General features: G+C 51.7%; 1 protein-coding gene and 1 pseudogene across 2 annotated transcripts in view; one reads left to right on the forward strand and one right to left on the reverse strand.

Moving 5' to 3' along the window:
- LOC308186415 (olfactory receptor 14C36-like) overlaps window positions 1-7,893 on the forward strand; it is a 294,878-nt gene that overhangs the window by 42,817 nt on the left and 244,168 nt on the right. The window lies entirely within an intron of this gene.
- Window positions 2,835-4,152, reverse strand: LOC308186412 (olfactory receptor 14C36-like; annotated as a pseudogene). Its single transcript has one exon. The product of its transcript is annotated as an olfactory receptor 14C36-like (transcript).

Here is a 7,893-nt window from a genome sequence, read left to right on the forward strand (position 1 = left end):
CCCTCACTGGGGCCCATTAATACTCCCAGACACTTCAAGGTTTCCTTCTGACTTTAACTTCTCCTGCAGTTACATCATTCTCTTATCACTACCTGAAGTTTATGGTCTCAGCACCAAATGCACCATGGGGCTCATTACAATTCAGTCATTTTCATTCAGTCTTCCAGACTTGTACAATTAATTAGTGAGGTTTCAAGAATGCAGTTTAAAGAGGAAGTTTTCAATGACCACTTCACTAAAAGCATTTTCCTTATTTAAGATCAGTTTCCATTAGTTTAGAGTTTTCAGAAGAACTGATAGCATCATTCTCTAGTTGTCATGAATCCAATGTGCCTCCTAAGGAGGTCTGTATAGGTGGAAAAGCAGTCCCTTGAAGTCCTAGACTGTATGGACAACTTTGCTGCTCAGCTCCCCATCCCCAGCACTTCTCTCATCAGCCACCTGGGACTTGCATCACTTTTCCTTACACCAGACTTCTCCACTGAAGTCTGCAGCTGGATGTTACAGCATCTTTTCACCAAGTCCCATCTCCTTTCCTCAGACAACTGGCTGCACACAGGCACAGTTTTTGAAGTCGTTGTTATTAACATTTAACCACAAACAAGCAAACCTCACAGTCCTCAACAGTGAGCCAAATCCAAGTTGCCTCCAATGAGGTGCAACTTCCACAAGGGATGACTATACAAGAAATTTTTGACATGGGTAGGAAATGATGAATAGAAATGCAATTACAGAGTTGTCTTTAGGGATGATGAGATAGAAAACTGAAATATGGGCAAGCTTGAGATCCCTCAAGTTCTGAGAACCAACTGTGTAGGTGACAGGTATCTGAATGATCAAAGGGTGAGGGGAGGGGAATCTGGAGAAGAATGGAAACTGCACATGTCCAGACAGTCTGCTGGAAAGGTTACTTCCAGCACGGTCTGTTTCATAAAGCCAGGTGGAAATACCAGAAAGACTGGGGAGATGAAGCGCGGTGCATAAGAGACAGAATTCTGGCAATGCAAGTACAGGGGAAGATTGGTATTTTTTCTTTTGTTGTAATAAACATCCAAGAAAAAAAAAAAAGTGTTCAATCATTTCAGTTGACTGAAGTGTGCTGATTGAAATGAAATGTTTGAAATGGTTAAAAAAAACGGAGGCAATACTCAGGCCTACAGCCATAAAATGACGATTTTCAGTCCTGCCTTGAGCACAGTTACCATAAAACACTCCCTGCTCAGGACTGTTCATGCCACCCCTCACTCCTGCCGCAGAGCAAATCTGTGACATGTCGACCTCTCCTGCCTGTTAGAGGCCCAGATGATGTAGGCAATGGTATCTGAATTACCAAATGCGGGTACAGGTATAGCAAACTAGGGATCAGTGGTGGAAAATGTGATTGGTGAGAACTGGTAATTGAGCAGGGCACTGCATGTAAGAAAGGAAGGGATTAAAGTGTCTCGAGGAGGAAGAATCCTGTGGAAGAGGAGGGGAGAGGGGTGCAAGGGGCCAGCTGCATGTGGATATGGGGCTGGTCAGGGCTGGTCTGCTCAGGCCCTGTGCCTGATCACTGTCCTGCCTTCTTATTCACCTCTGTTGCTGGCTATTTGCTGTATGAGTGTGCCCACTCCTGGGTGTGTTGGGGGTGAATCATACAATCATGGAACCACATAGCCATGTGTGCGTCTGCACCCATGGGTAATTGCTGCTGGGGATGCGTGGAGCACTGGTGACCTTCAGAGCAGATCAGGCTGAGGTGGGGAATGGGGTGGGGCCTGGTGTGTTGCTCATGGCTCTGTGTGTGCTGCTGGTGGTGTGGTGGCTGTGAAGGTGCTGTTCCCTGTTGGAGTTGCTCTGTGTGTGGTCGGCTGTGTACATGCCCTGTGTGCACATCTTTGCGTGTATGAGAGTGTATGTTTGTGCATGCACGTGTGTGTTTTTTTCTGTGTGCACAAGATTGTTGGAAATTCTGAGAGAATTTCTAGCCATGGTGAACCTCATCCCATTGGCCTCTGCCCATTGATCCAACCTGTCCAGGTCCCTCTACAGGGCCTTCCTACCCTCTGGCAAATTGGCACTTCCCACCACCTTATTGTCATCTGCAAACTTACTGAGGGTGCACTCAATTCCCTCATCCAAATCAACAATAAAGCTGTTAAAGAGCATGGGCCCCAACACCAACCCCTGGGGAGGACCACAAGTGACCGGTCACCAGCTGGATTTCACTCCGTTCACCACTACTCTCTGGGCCCGGCAGTCCAGCCAGTTTTTAACCCAGCAAAGAGTGTACCTGTCCAAGCCATGGGCTGCCAACTTCTCCAGGAGAATACTATGGGAGACCGTGTCAAAGGCCTTGCTGAAGTCTAGGTGGACTGCATCAACGTGATTTCCCTCATCCACCACGCAAGTCACCCAGACATAGAAGGAGATGAGGTTGTTCAGGCAGGACTTGCCTTTCATGAACCCATGTTGACTGGGCCTCATCCCCAGGTTGTCCCACGTACGTTGTGTGACTGCATTCAAGATGATCTGTTCCATCACCTTTCCTGGCGCCGAGGTGAGGCTGACAGGCCTGTAATTCCCCGGGTCCTCCTTACAAACCTTCTTGTAGATGGGCTTCACATTAGCAAGTCTCCAGTCATCTGGGACCTCTCTGGATGACCATGACCACTGACAGATGATGGAGAGCGTCTGATAGGTGATGGAAAGTGGCACAAGCTTCGGGAAAGCTTGGCAACAACCTTGAAAAAAGAGCCAAGGCCTCAGACAGTGCACTGTGGAGATCCCGTTTTATTTTGCAGATGTTATGGAAGAGTCAGCTCTGACCTTCTGTTAGACACATATTTACAGAGCCTCGAGATCAAACAGAGCAGTGTCGATCCTCAGCAGAAGTAGGATGAAAAAGAAATATTACTCTAAGAGCATAATAAATGCAAATGATACCAAAGATAAGAATAACAATAATGATAATGAAAGAAGGACCAGGCCTGAGGGGAGGTACCAAGTTAAGTCATTTCTGGAAAAAGAGGGGAAATTTCTCACTATTCAGAAACACCCATGAAATCACTTTCCTAATAGCCCACTTGAGCTCCTGGTTCCTCATGCTATAGATGAGGGGGTTCAATGTTGGAGGTATCACCGAGTACAGAACTGCCACCACCAGGTTCAGGGATGCGGAGGAGATGGAGGGGGGCTTCAGGTAAGCAAAAAAGCCTGTGCTGATAAACAGGGAGACCACAAAGAGGTGGGGGAGGCATGTGGAAAAGGCTTTGTGCCGTCCCTGCTCAGAAGGCATCCTCAGCACAGCCCTGAAAATCTGCACATAGGAAAAAACAATGAAAACAAAACAGCCAGATGGTAAACAGACACCAGTCACAACTACCCAAAAACTCTTCAGTTAGGAACGTGCACAGGATATCTGCAGGATCTGGGGGATTTCACAAAAGAACTGCTCCACAGCATTGCCTTGGCAGAGGGGCAGGGAAAATGTATTGGCAGTGTGCAGGACAGCATAGAGAACCCCACTGCCCCAGGCAGCTGCTCCCATCTGGGCACAAGCTCTGCTGCCCAGGAGGCTCCCATAGTGCAGGGGCTTGCAGATGGCTACGTAGCGGTCGTAGGCCATGATGGTGAGAAGAAAATACTCTGCTGACATGAGAAAGGGGAAAAGAAAGGCCTGTGCAGCACATCCTGCATAGGAAATGGCCCTGGTGTCCCAGAGGGAATTGGCCATGGCTTTGGGGAGAGTGGTGGAGATGCAGCCCAGGTCAGTCAGGGCAAGGTTGAGGAGGAAGAAGTACATGGGGGTGTGGAGGCGGTGGTCACAGGCTACGGCGGTGAGGATGAGGCCGTTGCCCAGGAGGGCAGCCAGGTAGATGGCCAGGAAGAGCGCGAAGTGCAGGAGCTGCAGCTCCCGCGTGTCTGCGAATGCCAGCAGAAGGAACTCTCTGATGGAGCTGCTGTTGGACATGTGATGCCTCTTGGCCTCGGAGCCTGTCCAAAGACATAAGGACACAGAGAACTTAGGGCAGACTTCTCTGAGCAGAGCTCTGTACTTTCAGCAACACTCTTCCTTTCTCACTCACCTACACAAACACATTCTCAGCAGCAGTTTCATTCTCTTCTCTGGCTGGAGCTCTGCTTCGTGTTGGCTGAGTGCTGTTTGGAGCAGCAGCCTCTGCCCATGAGTTCTCTAGGACTCAGCCCTGCTTTGCAGCAGTGGGTACCTGGGAAAGCTGGTGACCCATTCTGAAACTCATAGTTTGGTTCAGATGCTGTGCACCTGTAACACAGAGAGGCTGTTCAACATCCTCCAGCAGGATAACCCCAGGGACACCGCTGGATGTCCTTAAACCAGAGTGAGCTGAATAGAGCCAGCTCATTTCCCAGCCCTACGCACCACAGTGCCCAGAGCCATATTGGCTAGAACAACTTGGGCTCTTTGCTCCCAGGGATACACCTCCAGAGCAGGACTCAGTACTCTGGTGTTTGAGATCTGGCTTTAATCCCACTGCCCAGAGTCTGAGGAGAATAGTAAGGGCAGGATGGATGGGAGGGGAAACACAAAGAAATGCCCCATTGCTTCTGCTGAAGAAGCCAAGAATGAGAGTGAGAGCTGGGCATTTGGGGTGACCTCTTGTCCTGAAGAGTGGGCAGCCAAGGGGCTAACGTTGAAAGACTCCATGGCTGTCGGGGTAGGGGCTTTACTGGATGGGAGAGCAGACCATGCAGCTGCTCAGGGGAAGGCGTCTCCAGTGCAGGGATGGCAGGGAGGTGCCCAAATCCCCTGTCCCATGTTGCTTCTGGGAGCAGCTCCCTCTCACTCCCTGCCCATGGTTCTGCTGCCTGCAGCTCTCCCTGCCTGCAGATGGGTCTCTGTCCCCACGCCTCCTGCCTGCAGGTCACAGCCCCCATCCCACCCGCCGGGTGCTCAGCTCTGCCCTGCAGACACCTCCTGGCCGCAGGGCTCTGCCCAGGGGCAGCTCGCTGGGGGCACGTCCTAGAGACCAGGTCAAACAGACCCTGCTGACACTGCACGTGTGGTGGTGGACCTTCCTATGGGCAGGAAAGAGACTTCCTATGGTCCTTGGAAGGCTTAGGAATGTCAGCCTCTTCTTAAAAATAACAGCCTCTATTTCCATTCCCACAGGGACAAAGAAGAGAAAACTCAGAGGCTCAGGAAAGCCGAAATGCAAGCATCTAACCCCCGATTGGCTTCTTGCCTTGGATACAACCCGGGAGTGCTGTGGAGCCATGAGCAGGCTGCCCCAGGCAGCAGCCTCCCGCCAGCAGCAGGACCCTGCCCTGCCGGGGGGGCTCCTTCCACCCGCAGCTTCTCCGCGCAGCGCCCTGGGCAGCTCCCCGGGCAGGCTGAGTGCTGAGCCTGGCAGGCGGCAGAGGCCCTGCCCCGGCACACAGCCCCTGGGGCACAGCAGGGACCCTGCTCTGCACCACAGCCCTGGGCACCCCTGCCTGCACGCGCGGCTTCTCCTTCCTCCAGGAGCTGCGGCTGCATTGCCCTCCAGCCAGAGACTTACCGGGGTCAGGGCTGGCAAGTGTTCTCCCCCAGCGAGCTCTGTGCATCCTGCCACTTCTGCCTGCCTTTACCCACTCTGTCTCTGCAGGCAGTGCCCCCAGCCCTGCTGCGCTGGGCAGAGGAGCTGCTCCTGGGCAGAGCTGGCTCTCTGCAGCGCTGCCCGCTTGCCAGGAGCTCCCCTTGGGCCCAGGAGCCCGGCCCAGCTCAGCAGCACAGGCCCAGCCCAAGGCCTCCCTTGCTCTGCCCCCCACCAGGCTCCCTGCCCATGGCCCTGGGGCTGCAGGGGAACCTGCTGGGAAACAGCCTGAAGGAGTCTCTGGGCACACACACTCCCTCCCCTGGGCACACACACTTCTTGAGAGCATGCTGATTTCTCCTTACAGAAAACCAATTAAGTGTAACAATCTCATCTTGTTGTCCCAGTATCAGTTTGAACATGAAGTCATGGTCAGGGACTGAACTCCTTCATCCCCACTTGACGAAGGAATTCAGCAGAGTCAGTCGAGGCATCTCATGCTGCTTGTTATTCCTGGGGTTGGAAGGGGTCTCAGCTCCCTCCCATGTCTTCCACAGACCCACAGGAGCTGGGATTCCTCCGGCCTCAGTTCAGGTGTCCACAACATAGGCAGCTTAATGTGAATTACTGAGCCACAACAGCTCCTTAGTGGAGATGGAGGACAGGCAGGAGCTGTTCAGATGCAAACATCTGGTGAAATTTGAGGTTGATCCCCTGGGAGTGTGGTGGAGGCATATGTCCTTTGGGTAACTGAAATGGCAGCAGATGCCACATGTAGGACAACTGAACCTGTCCCTACTCCTTATGTGCAGGGCAGCCTGCAGAGGCTGTCAGCAGAGCAAAAGGAGTCATGTGTCACAGGGAGAGCTAAACCTATTCTGTTCTCTTCTACATGCCCCTTGGCTGTAATGGCTGTTGTGTCACGGACATCTGCACAGGGCCTCAGCTCTCACCAGCAAGGTCTCCCTGCCCTTTGTGCCTTGAGGCAGGACTCTGCAGGGGTACAACAGGTGGTGGGTGGGGACAAAATCAGTGGTTACTTTGCAAACTACACCCTTAACAGTTCATGGGACCTTAGGGCGTGCATCCACGGGTACAGGGAGAGTGTTCTGGCCTGGAGGTACTGGTTCCTTACGATCCCAGGAAGGGATCGGACAGCAGCATTCAGATACTGTAAGGGATCGTTTAACTGCTCTTAGAGCTACGACTGTAAGGAGAGAAGACTATAGATGACCAATTGAATTTGGTGTGACTTCATTCTAGACACAGTACTCCACTGTTAGTTGCAGCTCTCCATTAGACATTTGCACTGACCCTATGGGATTATTAAAGGTTGAACAAATTTTGCTGAACAGTCCTTGGTCTCCAGTAATGAAGCAGCATATATATGGTAATCAGGGAGTCTCGGATAGTGCCATGTTGCCACTGGTGCACCATTTGGGTAGCTACTGGCACTTCGACACTGAGCAACCCCGCAACAGAAGGATCCCATGGGGGACCGGGTAAGGTAGAAAACCGTTCAATGTGCATAAATCACCATAAATCACCTCCAGCATGGCCAATTCCATCAGATACGGGCTGCCTCTCTCCCTGGTGGTCCATTTGCCTGGGTGACATACAACATCTTCCTTGAAGGGATGCCTTTCCTTTAGGCCTGACAGGAGTTGCCTCAAGAGACTGAGGGTTTGTGCCCCCTTTCCAACTGCTTTGTCAATGCCCCCTTCCCTGGGGAGGGATCCCAGCTGCTTGGCATCCCTGCCCTCTAATTCCAGGCTACTAGCCCTTGTATCCCTGTATCGGAACAGACAGGTGACAATGTGCTGGTCTAGATGATGGATAAAATCTTTTCGCACATCTCACAGCTCCCCAAGGAACAGTGATCAGGTGCTTACTGATGATTTTATGATATCTCACTCTTCATCCACGTGTTCCTCTGATGGTCCTACTTGGGAGTAGCCTGCCTCGTCTTCTTCTTTCTCCTTCCCTGTATGGGTAGGAGCTTCTTTCCTTGCTAAACGAGCTGATTTTATCTCTCTTGTTTCTTCTCCTGTATATGTATGACTGATACAGGCACAGGTTGGTTCTGTGGCCCAGTCGCAGGGATTGGAGTTGTGTAGATTGCAACTCAGTAAGCATAAGCCAATCCCCAGCACATTGCAGTGATTTCTGTCTCTTTGGAATTGCCAGGGTGATGACACTCCTTTTTCAAGCATTCTGACAATTTTTTAGCATTCTGCACTTGTTCAGGGATGAAGTTCCAAGGCATTGCAGGTGCTTACTGTTGTAGGTGCCCGCCCATATCCTCCCACACTCCCTGCCACTCATAGCTATCCTGCCTCAGGGCAGATCTTTCTGTGGA

The sequence above is a fragment of the Anser brachyrhynchus genome (genome assembly GCF_964034855.1).
Source record: "Anser brachyrhynchus genome assembly, contig: SCAFFOLD_86, whole genome shotgun sequence".
Taxonomy (NCBI): domain Eukaryota; kingdom Metazoa; phylum Chordata; class Aves; order Anseriformes; family Anatidae; genus Anser; species Anser brachyrhynchus.